Source organism: Stegostoma tigrinum, chromosome 26 (genome assembly GCF_030684315.1).
Source record: "Stegostoma tigrinum isolate sSteTig4 chromosome 26, sSteTig4.hap1, whole genome shotgun sequence".
NCBI lineage: Eukaryota > Metazoa > Chordata > Chondrichthyes > Orectolobiformes > Stegostomatidae > Stegostoma > Stegostoma tigrinum.
Window position 1 is genome coordinate 43,714,345 of NC_081379.1, and position 14,674 is coordinate 43,729,018.

Sequence of the window (14,674 nt, forward strand, 5' to 3'; positions counted from 1 at the left end):
TCGATCCATAAAATTGTCTTTCTTTCCATCATCCTCATAAATTGCAAAGTGTTCAAATGTGTGAGGATAAAAGGAAAGCCAGTTGCCAGAATAAAATTTAATGTCCCAAGATCTTGTCCACAGAGCAGAAAGATAAATACTGAGGATGGAGTTCAGAAGCAAAGATTGAGGATTTTTCATTGTAACAAAGTGGGACCCAGTCTTTAAGAATGCTAGAGATTGTAATGGAAATGCATGAGATTTTTATTAGAGTATGAGTCAAAAAACTGAACTCAATGGAGAACACCACAGATCTATTTGTAGCTGTATTGATGACTAAACACCTGGAGGTAAAAACTGTATCAGAGATAATGGGAACTGCAGATGCTGGACAATCCGAGATAACAAAGTGTGGAGCTGGATGAACACAGCAGGTCAAGCAGCATCTTAGGAGCACAAAAGCTGATGTTTTGGGCCTTGACCCTTCTAGCCTGAAACATCAGCTTTTGTGCTCCTAAGATGCTGCTTGGCCTGCTATTCATCCACCTCCACACTTTGTTATCTATGGAGGTAAAAACTGCTGCGAGTGCAGAAAAGGTCCAAAGGGTAGATGAGACACTCTTAGAATTTGTAGAATCCCAACAATGTGGAAACAGGTCCTTCAGCCCAACAAGTCCACCCTGACCTTCAGAGAAGCGCACCAAGACCCATCCCCTATAACCCACCAAATTTATACATCCCAGAACATTATGGGCAATTTACCATGGCCAATCCACCTAACCTGCATATCTTTGGTGTGGGAGGAAACTGGAACAGCTGGAGGAAACTCGTGCAGGCATGGGGAGCATGTCCAAACTCAACACAGACTGTCATCCAAGGCTGGAATTGAACCTGGGTTCCTGGTGCTATGAGGTAGCAGTGCTAATCAGTGAGCCACTATGCTCATAAAAGGATTTATTTTTCTGATGGAGAGATGACTCCTTTTTCTTTAAATGATACAGCCAAATGATACAAAGGGTTGCAGGGGCTACTCAGGCATGTTTTGCTGGTGAAGGGTGTAGTTTTGCGTCTAGAGGGTTCATTGGAAGCCTAAGCATTAGTAAATAGGATAGGTGGAAAGAGCTTCCCAGTTCCACTGTACAAAGTCGAATTGAAGTATGACTTTTTGTCTGTAATACAGGTAGTCAAGGTAATTAAGAAATTGTCTGTGGTCAGAATTGATTTACTCCTGGGCATGATTTGTCTGGAGTAGAAGTTAGAGTTACACCTATAGTCATGGAAATTCCAGGTGAGGCTAACTGGGTTGGAACAGCTGCAAGAACAGAAGGTGGGTAATATTCCATGGTGCGTAGTGATCAGAGGAACAGCTGAACAAAGTCTACCAGACCCCAACAAAGACATCATAGTAATATCATAAGCAGATGTTAGAGTAGCAGAAAGTCTCTGTAATAATGTAGATAATGCAAAACTTTATTAATTGAGGCTCAGGAAGCAGATCCAGAGTTAAACGGAGTTAAATGTATTTGCATAGACAGCTCACACATAAGCTGAAGCTGAAGAAGTTCTGGAGTGTCATTATGTTAAAAACAGATTTCTGATGAGGCAGTGGAGGCATCCTCACAGACTTGCATATTAAAAATTGATGGTTTAATTATCAAATAGTGGAACTGCCCAGACATCATAAAGAGATGTTGTGAGTAAGACAGGAAATTTCTATTGCAGGAAATACAGGAATGCAGAAAACTTAAACGCAGATGAATAGGTGTTTTACCTGGCTAATGCTTCATAATGGTGTTTAGTTCTGTAAAATGTAGCTTGCATGTCAGGTAATAGGAAACCTCAACACATAATTAAATGTGCACTTTTGATATGCATATTAGCTTTGGAAAACTGTTTAATTAGGTGTTAATAGATTGTTTGGGACAGTTACCAGAACAAAACCATTCCTTACAATTATGGATATTACAAGATGATTTCCAGGATATATTTCTGTAACAACCATTACAACGAAGGTACTAGTGGAAAAGTTGAGATAGTAGGAACCGCAGATGCTGGAGAATCTGAGGTAACAAGGTGTGGAGCTGGATGAACCCAGCAGGCCAAGCAGCACCAGAGGAGCAGGAAGGCTGATGTTTTGGGCCTAGAATCTTCTTCAGAATTTTTTTTCTCTCTGAAGAAGGGTCTAGGCCTGAAATGCCAGCCTTTTTGCTCCTCTGCTGTGTTCATCCACCTCTCCACCTTGTTATCTCAGTGGAAAAGTTAACTCAGTTTTTGTACATATTACAGACTACCAATTGGGATACAATCTGATCAGGGTGGACATGAAGTGTTTTAGGGCATGTCAGCATTGGGCATAACACAATTGAAGTCAACTGCATATCATCAATAAACACGGGAAACTTTGGAGAGATACCATCAGATTCTCAAAATTATGATTAAGGCATATTGTCCCAAATGCCCATGGGCTTGGAATTACTATTTACTGCCAGAGATTCTTCAACTGAATCATTTATTCATTTATACAGAGGAGCAGGAAAATTGACATTTTGGGTCAGGACCCATCTTCAGAAACGGAAGCGGGAGAAGGGAGATCAGAAATAAATAGAGGAGAGGTGGAGCCGGGTAAGGTAGGTGGGACGGTGATAGATGAGTGCAGGTTGGCAGTGGCGGGGATTGGTCAGTGAGGTGGGAGGAGCAAACAGGTAAAGGAAAAAGATGAACAGGTTGTGTCAGGTCAAGGAAGGTGGGGATGAGAGGGAGGGTTGGTCATGGAATGAGGCCGGGGTGGGAAGATCTTGAGACTGGTAATCTTTGAAATGTATCTGGTGGAATGTTAAGGTGTTTTCTAGTCCTTTACGATCCTACATGGTCTATTTAGTTTCTATTCAGTAAAATTCAAGCTTAGCAAATTATTTGTTTTGAATTGATTGCCAGTGGATTGAACTCAAACCTACTTCATGTGATTTATCCAATACAATTCTACAGCAACTATCGTCCATCTCTTGAATCAAAGTCAGCACTAGACAGCGCAAAAATCTAAGATCAAATCTTATTCTTGATTTAATTGTGTACGAGTAGGCAGAATTCTGTTTGCCGGGCAGGCTGCAAGAATTGGAATAACATTTTTCTCAATCAATATAACCACAGATTGAAGTACAACATAAAAAGCCAGACTTTAGAATTTAGTATACCGCCAGTATTCAGGGATTCCATGAATGAGGTGAACATAAAATAGGTAACCCCCAGCTTTCTAGTAGCTTGGTTGTTGTGCTGTCTTCAATTTCCCTCCTGCAGGTTGTTAGGCTGCAGCTCCACAGAGGCCTGAAGCATGATGTTATCCTCAATCTTTGTAATTTTCCGGTTATTTTCTACTTATGCTAGTGGAAGTAACTTATGTATTATACTATTCCCATTTATCTTTATGCTAAGATATTTAAAATATTAAGTAAATGCTATAATTTTAGATTTCATAAACAGATGCATAAACACAGAAAGCAGGGAGCTCAAACTCTGGTTAGATCCCAGTTGGAATCTGGTCACCATACTGGTGAAGGTCCTTGAGATGGTGCAGAGGAAATTTCCCAGGATAGCCCGAGGGATGGAATGGGTTTTAGTTACAGGATTAGGTTGAAACTTTCTTCCTGGAATAGAGGAGGGGAGATATGATAGAGTTATGTCTGCTTTTCTTGGGATTAGTTAAAGTAGATAAGGGAAAAACTCTTCAAGGATAAGGGAAAACAGACTGGGAAAGAACTGCAGGAGAAATGTGAGGAAGACCATTTTGACACAGTGAGTGTTAACAATTCTGAAGTCACTGCCTACAAGGACAATAGATACAAAAACAACCAACAATTTTATGGAACATAGAACATAGAACATAGAACAGTACAGCACAGAACAGGCCCTTCAGCCCACAATGTTGTGCCGACCATTGATCCTCATGTATGCACCCTCAAATTTCTGTGACCATATGCATGTCCAGCAGTCTCTTAAATGACCCCAATGACCTTGCTTCCACAACTGCTGCTGACAACGCATTCCATGCTCTCACAACTCTCTGCGTAAAGAACCCACCTCTGACATCCCCTCTATACTTTCCACCAACCAGCTTAAAACTATGACCCCTTGTGTTAGCCTTTTCTGCCCTGGGAAATAGTCTCTGGCTATCAACTCTATCTATGCCTCTCATTATCTTGTATACCTCAATTAGGTCCCCTCTCCTCCTCCTTTTCTCCAATGAAAAAAGTCTGAGCTCAGTCAACCTCTCTTCATAAGATAAGCCCTCCAGTCCAGGCAGCATCCTGGTAAACCTCCTCTGAACCCTCTCCAAAGCATCCACATCTTTCCTATAATAGGGCGACCAGAACTGGACGCAGTATTCCAAGTGCGGTCTAACCAAAGTTTTATAGAGCTGCAACAAGATCTCACGACTCTTAAACTCAATCCCCCTGTTAGTGAAAGCCAAGACACCATATGCTTTCTTGACAACCCTGTCGACTTGGGTGGCCATTTTAAAGGATCTATGTATCTGCACACCAAGATCCCTCTGTTCCTCCACACTGCCAAGAATCCTATCCTTAATCCTGTACTCAGCTTTCAAATTTGACCTTCCAAAATGCATCACCTCGCATTTATCCAGGTTGAACTCCATTTGCCACTTCTCAGCCCATCTCTGCATCCTGTCAATGTCCCGCTGCAGCCTACAACAGCCCTCTATACTGTCAACGACACCTCCAACCTTCATGTCGTCTGCAAACTTGCTGACTCATCCTTCAATCCCCTCATCCAAGTCATTAATAAAAATTACAAACAGTAGAGGCCCAAGGATAGAGCCCTGTAGAACACCACTCACCACTGACTTCCAGGCAAAATATTTTCCTTCTACTACCACTCGCTGCCTTCTGTTGGCCAGCCACTTCTGTATCCAGACAGCTAAGTTCCCCTGTATCCCATTCCTCCTGACCTTCTGAATGAGCCTACCATGGGGAACCTTATCAAATGCCTTGCTGAAGTCCATATACACCACATCCAAAGCTCGACCCTCATAAACGTTTCTAGTCACATCCTCAAAGAACTCGATAGGGTTTGTGAGGCATGACCTGCCCCTCACAAAGCCGTGTTGACTGCATTTAATCAAGCTTCCAGATCTTCCAGATGGTCATTATTCCTATCCCTCAGAATCCTTTCTAACACCTTGCAGACGACAGACGTGAGACTTACTGGTCTGTAATTGCTGGGGATTTCCCTATTTCCTATCTTGAAGAGAGGAATTACATTTGCCTCTCTCCAGTCCTCAGGTATGACTCCAGTGGAGAGCGAGGATGCAAAGATCTTCGCGAGTGGCGAAGCAATTGCATTTCTCATTTCCCAAAGCAGCCAAGGACAAATCTTGTCCGGGCCTTGCGACTTGTCAATCTTAATGTTTGATAAAATTTTCAGCACATCAGCTTCCTCTATCTCTATCCATTCCAGCATGCACACCTGCTCTTCAAAGGTTTCATTCACTACAAAGTTCATTTCTTTCATAAAGACAGAAGCAAAAAACTCATTTAGGGCATCCCCTACCTCCTCAGACTCCACACACCAGTCCCCTATGCTATCCCTGATCGGCCCTACTCTTTCTTTGACCATTCTCTTATTCCTCACATAAGTGTAAAATGCCTTTGTGTTCTCCCTAATCCGTTCTGCCAAGGCTTTCTTGTGCCCCCTCCTGGCTCTCCTCAGACCATTTTTGAGCTCCTTCCTTGCCTGCATGTAATCCTCTCTAGCTGAACTTGACCCTAGCTTCCTCCACCTTATGTAAGCTACCTTCTTCCTTTTCACAAGAAGCTCCACCGCTCTCTTCATCCAAGGTTCCTTTATCTTACCCCTTCTTGCCTGTCTCAGAGGGACATATTTACTCATCACTCCCAACAACTGTTCCTTAAACAGTCTCCACATGTCTATAGTTCCCTTATCATGGAACAACTGCTCCCAGTCCATGCTTCCTAACTCATGTCTAATCGCATCATAGTTTCCTCTTCCCCAATTAAATATCCTCCCATTTTGCCTAATCCTCTCCTTCTCCATAGCTATGTAGAATGTGAGGCAGTTATGGTCACTATCACCAAAATGCTCTCCCACCACAAGATCTGATACCTGCCCCGGCTCGTTTCCGAGCACCAAGTCTAGAATGGCCTCTCCCCTCGTCGGCCTGTCAACGTACTGCGTTAGGAAACCCTCCTGAACACACCTTACAAAAACAGCTCCATTCAAATCTTCTGCTCGAAGGAGGTTCCAATCAATATTAGGAAAGTTAAAGTCACCCATTACAACAACCCTACTGCGTCCACACTTTTCCAAAATCTGCCGACCTATGCTTTCTTCAATCTCCCTGCTGCTACTGGGGGGCCTGTAGTAAACCCCTAACGAGGTGACTACTCCCTTGCTGTTCCTAATTTCCACCCATACTGACTCAGTAGGCAGATCTTCCTCGACAATGGAAGCTTCTGTAGCTGTGATACCCTCTCTGATTAGTAGTCTCTCTGATTAATGTCAGAAGGGAATTGAATGGGCACTTGAAGAAAATAAATTACTAATGATGGGACCAAGTGGCAAAGTGGGTCACCACATTTCTCTGCATGGAACCATAAGAATTCAATAGGACACATGATCTCATCTGTACCAGAAATGACTCTGTGACTTTGCTATTAACTTCCAATTAATTGAGGAAAATTTATTGTAAGCTTCAAATTTGCACTTGATCTGGGGAGTCATATTGGACTCAAAACATTAATCCTGTTTCTCATTCCACAGATGCTGCCAGATCTGCTGAGTTTTTCTGGCATTCCCATGTTTGTTTCAGATCTCCAGCGCACCACAATATTTCACTTTTATCTGAGGCATCGCTCATGAAAATCCAGCATCACTCATGCTGCAACATTAGCAGCAACAGCTTGGAGGTAGACCTTTGTTCTGTAAGTGACCTGTTTGCTGAAGAAAACCTTGCATATACATGGCTCCTACATTCAGGTATGATGTTCTGCTTTGGGTAATGCATGCCTTTGTTGTGATCATTGCTCATGGTTGCTGCTGTTATTCCTTCTGGTTTGGTATCATCACAGGCAATCCCAATAAGATCCTTACTTTTCACTAAAAGACTGCAGCTAATGGAAATAAACACATCCAATCATCTCTTAACAACAATACAGTATTAGATACACACAACACAACAACAACTTGCATTTATATTGCATGTTCAACATGCCAAAATGTCCCATGGCATTTCTCAGAGGAATTATAAAACAAATATGATGCTGATACATATAAGGAGATATTAGGACAGAGATAACCAAAAGGGGTGGCACAGTGGCTCAGTGGTTAGCAATGCTGCCTCACAGTGCCAGGAACCTGGGTTTGATTCCACCCTCAGGAAACTGTTTGTGTGGAGTTTGCACATTTTCCCCATGTCTGTGTGGGTTTCCTCCATGTGCTCTGGTTTCCTCTCAGAGTCCAAAGATGTGCAGATGAGGTGGATTGGCCATGCTAAATTGCCCATAGGGTTCAGGGACGTGTCGATTAGGTGGGCTATTTCCGCACAGTAGGGATTCTAAGAATAAAAGATAATTAAAAGCTTTGTGAAAAATGTTGTATTTGGGTCTGTGACAAAAAATTTCACCACGAGCAGCAGTTCCTACAGCATAGCAAACTGACATGTCTGTACAACAGTAAAGTCAGTTTTAAGGCGTGATTTCAATTAGAAAAATGATGTAATGAGTAAAAAACATTACAAAGGGGTTTCCAGAGCTTAAGGATTTCACAGCTAAAGGCATGGCCATGAATGATAGAATGGTTAAAATCAGGGATGTCCAAGGGGGTCAGCAATTATAATGCAGATACTTTGAAGAGCTGTTTAGCTGAAGAGATTAGGGATGGAGAGATTCAGTCACAGTAGAATTTGAAAATAAAGTTGGCAATTGAGGTGTTGTTTAATCAGGGGTCTGACCAGGTATCAGCAAACTCTGGGATCTTTGATAAATAGCGTTGAGAGTCATAGAGTCAGAATTGTACAGAACAGAAACAGATCCTTCAGTCTAACTTGTCCATGATGACAAGATATCCTAAACTAATCTGATCCCATTTGTAAGCATTCGGCCCATATGCCTCTAAACCCTTCATTAGCACTTCCTCTGGCAGCTCACTCCATCCGCTCACCAACCTCTGTGTGAAAAAGATGCCCATTAGGTCCCTTTTATATCCTTCCACTCTCACCTTAAACTTAAACCCTCTAATTTGGGATTCCCCTGCCCTGGGAAAAAGACCTTTGCTATTCATCTTGTCCATGGGCAGCAACAGAGCTTTTTTTCATTCTCACGATGAGGGTGACACAAGCTAGGGCCAGCATTAATTGTCCATTCCTAACTGCCCAGAGGTCAATTAAGAGTGAAATACATTGCTGTGGGTCTGGAGTCACATGTAGTCCAAACCAGGTAAGGATGGCAGATTCCAACCCAAAAGGGCATTAGTGAACTGGATGGGTTTTCCCAGCAATTGGCAATGAATTCATGGCCACCATTAACCTCTTAATCCGAGATTTTTATTGAATTTAAATGTCACCATCTGCCATGGTGGGATTCAGACCCAGGTCCTGTGAAAATTACCTGGGTCACTGGATTAACAGTCAAAGGATAACACCATTAGGTTGTTGCTTCTCCTCTATCAACTATACTGACGACAAGAAAGTAGTAGGTCTCTCAGGAATGCATTGGAATTATCAAGGCTGAGTGTAACAATGTTAGGAATGAGGTTACCAGCAGCAAAAGTGCTCATGTGACACAGGAGATTTCAAGGAAGATTGAAATGTGTGATCTCAGTGACATTGTAGATATGCGCTAACAAGATTGTGAACAATCTGGTTAAATCTCAGTTTGTCCTGGAGAACAGTGGTTAAGATGGCGACCAAACGATGTTTGTGGCAGAGACTGAAGTAAGTAGCTTTGATCTCCTCAATATTCAAATGGCTCAGTAAGCTGGAGAGGTAAATGGCCTCATAACTCTTTTTAGCCCTGGCACCTGGGACATCTAAACAAACCTACAGAATGTTGGAGAATCTCAGCAGATCTGATAGCATCTGCGGAGAGAGAAACAGTTAATCTTAGGGGTCCGGTACGATTTTTCAGTTTTGAACGAGAGTTTCAGATTTCGAGCATTTTGCATTTATTATGAAAACATCTCTCCCCTTTCTCTTGTACAATGTTAAATTGTTCATATCCGCCTGAGAGCGGGCAGCTCGTCAGTTTAAAGATTTGTCAAAAGTTCCTTCGCTCTCAGTGCAGTACCGATCTGTCAGTCAGATACACATTCGCCCAATTAGCATGTTATTTTAAATTAACGAGAAACGTGTTCTGAATGTCAAATGCATTTTTGTTGTACTTTCCGTTTCCGTTTCCATTTCTGGGAGTCCTCCTCGCGAGTCAGCAGCACTCTTAAGAGTCAACTCTGAGAGACCGGTGCGTGCAGTGGGACCTAAGGCAGTGAGACCTGAGATAGCCTCTGCCTCTGAGCCCACAGCAGCCCCATCAGATGGTGAGTCCGAATTTCTTGGCGTTTCCCACACTCGGGCAGCCAATCGCCGCTGTCAGACGGACAATGACCCAAACCTCTCTTTCCTGAATGAAGAATTAGCCACAGCGTTTTGACTTTTTCTTTGGAGCCGAGTCTCAAGGGGACCATCTGGAGATACGGCGTGAGCCAGTAATCCCGCGCCAGCGGGGCTCGTGTAAGGTCATGAGAACTGGGGGAAGGGGTGGGTCTCACACGTGGCACCCTACACAGGGGCAAAACAATCCGCCCATCTAGCACCGCTTCATACAATCTCACTGAAAGCCTCCCATATATTAGTGTTGATCTTCCCCTGCACCTTCCGCGTAGCCGTAACACAGAATTCCACATTCTGTTCTGTTCCCTTGATGTTCTTAAGTTTATAAAGGAATGAGAGGTATTGACCGGGAGTGCCTTTTACCTAGGATGGGGGTTCTCAAGACGAGGGGGCACAGTTTTAAGAAGACAGGAGTGACATTTTAAAAAAATACATGAGGGGCATTTTTTTTCATACAGAGAGTGGTTGGCGCGTGTAACGAACTTTCTGAGATTTTTCCTGGAGAAGGGTCTAGGCCCGAAACGTCAGCTTTCCTGCTCCTCTGATGCTGCTTGGCCTGCTGTGTTCACCCAGCTTCACACCTTGTTATCTCATTTTCTGAGATGTGGGTACAGTTACAACCTTTAAAATGCATTTAGATAAAAACGTGAACAGGAAAGGCTTGGAGGGATATTTGATATCACAAGCTTTCGTAGCGCAACCCCTTCGTCAGGTAAAAGGGCTGCGCTTAGGAAGCTTGTGATTTCAAATAAACCAGTTAGACTATGACTATTTCTGACTTTGTTCACTCCAGGCCTACACCGACAATACATCAATTCAAATCAAAATAATTATGCTGTAATTTACAAACATTAGCTTCTGGCTTAGTATAGCAAAGGCACAGTTTGTGTATGTTAGATTAATTTTAACATGGATTATCGGAGTGCGATCCAAGCACAAAACTTAAATATACAACATACAAAACAGTGTTAAAATGTGTCTTGTTTTGGTGAATTTAAAGGCGGCAAGCAACTTGCTTGAAATCACTTAGGAGGAGACGTTCTCTGAGATGTTTCTCTTTTTATTCGTGCCTGAGAAGAGCTAACTTTTGGGGGAGGGGTGTGGACCCGGGAGACGCTGGCTATTGTCCACCCGGAGCGCTTGTGATGCTCAGATGAATGAGCTCATCCGAATTCCTTTGTCTGCGGCACGTGGGAAACTGCAGGAATAACTCCCTCCAGGAAGAAGGCGCGTCGGGGTGTGGAACTCCCGCCTGTTTTTATGCCTCCTACTCCCCCCTCCCACCCTCTCCTAAATCCCATGTATTAGAACCATATTTTAGACACTTTGCCAACTCATTCACCTCTGGGATTTGGACCGAGCGCCTCCTCTCTATTGAGAGAGAGAATAATTCGCTATTCGAATAAATCCACCAGAAAACACAGACCAATTGATTTTGTATCCGTGTCAAGATGCTTATCTTCAGTTAGCGATCTTTTCAGAAAAGAAAGTCTGTTTCCTTGCGGAACACAATTATGTGCTTCTGAACGAATTAAAGCAGCGGCAGGTTTTTTTAAAACAAAAGCAGAAATAGAAATCATCGGAAAAAACTCAGCAGGTCTGGCAGCATTTGTGGAGAGAAATCAGAATTAACGTTTCGGTTTCAGTGGCGCTTCTTCAGAACGGGTTTGCCAGATAGACGCTGCCAGACCTGCTGAGTTTTCCCATCAATTTCTGCTTTTGTTTCTGATTTCCGGCATCCGCAGTTCTTTGGATCTTAAAACAAAATCCTCATTGCTCATCCAGGTGTGTCACATCATTGTGAGGTAGAACCTGCTTCTATACAGACCCTAGATAACAAAGTGTGGAGCTGGATGGAGGGCCACTTGGACCGAAGGTCTAGGCGCGAAACGTCAGCCTTTGTGCTCCTGAGATGCTGCTTGGCCTGCTGTGTTCATCCAGCCTCACACTTTGTTATCTCGGATTCTCCAGCATCTGCAGTTCCCATTATCTCTCCCTGTGTCTGCGTGGGTTTGCACAGGTTTCCTCCCACAGTCCAAAGTTGTGCAGGCTAGGTGGATTGACCATGGGAAATTGCCCGCAGTGTCTATGGTGGGAAATGCAGGGATAGAGTAGGAGGTGGGTCTGGGTGGGATGCTCTTTGCAGAGTTGGTGTGGACTCAATGGGCCAAATGGCCTGCTTCCACACTGTGGAGATTCTAATGTCTGACAAAGTGCTGGAAAAGCTCGGCGCATCTGGCAGTTCTGAGCAAGACATACCACGGTGTGAAGCTGGATGAACACAGCAGGCTAAGCAGCAGTAGAGGAGCAGGAAAGCTTGACGTTTCATGTCAGGGTCCTTCTTCAGTTCTGAGGAGGGGTCAGTGGAACCGAAACGTTAACTCTGAATTCTCTCCACAGATCTGCTGAGGTTTTCCATCAATTTCTATTTTTGTTTTTAGTTTCTGTTCCCGACTAAATGCTGCCGGACTATAAAGTTTGTCAGTTCTGCTGAAAGCTCTATAAGCCCTAAACACCGACTATTTCATGCACTGCGTGGCGGATCCTGTTCTGAGAAAATAGAAAGTGACTGAGCAGCTTGAGCAGAACCTTTGAGATAACAAGGTGTGAAGCTGGATAAACACAGCAGGCCAAGCAGCACCTTAGGAGCACAACGGAACATTTTTTGACCGTGGTTTGCACTTGCTTTACTTGGTCTGTATTCAATTTGAGGAACGGTACTTTGTCTGATGAATGATATTTCAGAATCTCTGGGCAATAGCTCTTCCACTGCCTCAGCGTGGATGTGAATCAACTGGTAATGTAGAGCAGGCAATTCACAAAACTGCCGTCAGAGATGGTAATGAAGGAATTATATATATAACTTAGTGTAAGTGAATTCGTGTTGCCTTGGTTGAAATCTGAAAATCAATGTTTCACAGAATCCAAGAAATGTTGCAGCGCAGAGGGAAGCCATTCGGCCCGTTGTGTGCCAGCGTCTGCCAGACGACCCCAGCCACTGCTGCTCATGCCTTCGTCCGAGGGACCTGCAATCCTCTTATCAGGGATAGTAGGAACTGCACTTGCTGGAGAAACTGAGATAACAAGGTATTGAGCTGGATGAACACAGCAGGCCAAGCAGCATCAGAGGAGCAGGAAAGCTGACGTTTCGGGCCTAGACCCTTGAGAAGGAAGTAGTGTTTTGTAAAGGTTCCCTGAACATCCATGGTTTTGTAGGCATTTATGTTGTATGCTTATCAATCACTTTCTCAGCCCACCCTGACACCTTCAGTGATTCAACATCCCTCTGCTCCTGCGCTCTTTTCTGAATTCCATACTTCCTTTGGATGTCATTTTTCTACCTTCTTTCGGCTTAAATAGTTCATTTCACATTTCTCTGAATTAAATTACACTCACCACATACCTGCCCAGGCTGTCTATATCCTATTGAAGTTTATCATTAACCGCCTCACGGATACTTCTCATCCATACCACTACTAACGATCGAAATTATTCGCAAGTATGAACAAAATTGCCGTGTTACGAAGAAAAAACCAGGAGATAGCTCTTCGAAAGACCTGGCGCTGGTACTATAGGCCGAATGGTCTTCAACGCTCTAAGATTCTATGGAACAGGAACAGTGTTAATATAAATTTGCCACCAGATGAAGTTTGCAATATACGTGGTTTGAAGCAGTTCCCACGAAGAGACAATGGCATGTTCATTGTCCAGTAAATGGAGGGAAAGTTGCACACATAACTTCTTTTTCAATTGCACTCTCTTTAGTCCCTAAGGCCTTGCCCACAGCAACCCGTTGCCCATTAAAGTTCAGCTCCTTCAGGGCTATTTGCTTTGTGCTGTTGATCAGGGCTTGATCTTTGACCTACTTTGTGTTAATGGCACGTGGGAAATTCTCAGCCACAATCGCCCGATTCCATGAAGCAAATCCGTTACTGAACTGGAGAACAGCTTCGGTCACGGTCTTCCCGTGCCTTGTCTTAAAAGTCAGCAGCTATTGTTCATGCAGAAGGGCCATCTCTGGGAACATATTCCAGAACACTGTCTGATTGTTCCGTTCTACTATTCTTGAATCAATTCGGAGAAAATTGGACGATATACATGACTGTTGACTATGTTAAAGGAATATTCAGCCCATGCGTTTTTACATTTGCTGCCAGCAGTTTCTGGGAGGTAAAATTTACATTCAAGTGTGTCGTTTTGGTTTTGATTTGACTTATGACTGTCACATGTGCCTAAGTACAGTGAAAAGTTTTGTTTTGTGGCAGTACAGGCAGATCATGCCATACAACGATCATAGGGTGATTCAACAGAGTGGTGAATATAAAGTTAGGACTGCAAAGAAGGTGCACAAAAAAAACAAGGTCCAGATTAGATCTGAAATTTTGGAGGCCCATTCAGAAGTCTAATAACAGCTGGGAAGAAGCTGTCCTTGAACCTGTTGGTACACATGTGTTAGAGTGTTGCTAAAATATGGGACAGAAGAAATGTAATAGAAATGCATTAAAAGGCCTTAAGAGACCACAAGCTGAAGGAGCCAAAGTAGATCATTTGGCCCATTGAGTCAGCCCTGCCATTCAATGAAATCATAATCCTCCATGACATGAAACAAAGAACTGCGGATGCTGGCAACCTGAAACACAAACAGAGATTGCTGAAGTCAATGACTTGACTCCATTGACCCTTCTTCAGAACTTCGACTACTGACTTTCTCCAGCAATTTCTGATTATCTTCAATTTGTTTTTCCCGCGTTTCTCCCATGACCCTTGATTACATTGTTGATTAACAGTGAAGGAGGTACAGTAGATTAGGCCTGTACTCATTGGAGTTTGGAAGAATCAGAGGCATATTATAGAAATATTCAGATTCTTCAGGGACTTGACAGGATACTTGCAGAGAAGTTCTCCTTTTCGTGAAGAGTCTGGAATCTGAGGGCATTTCAAGTTTGAGTATCCTTAAAGGCCCAGTCTCCATAGCCCTCTATTTTACCTCATCTCTGTTTTAAATAAGACCATAAGACATAGGAGTGGAAGTAAGGCCATTCGGCCCATCAAGTCCAC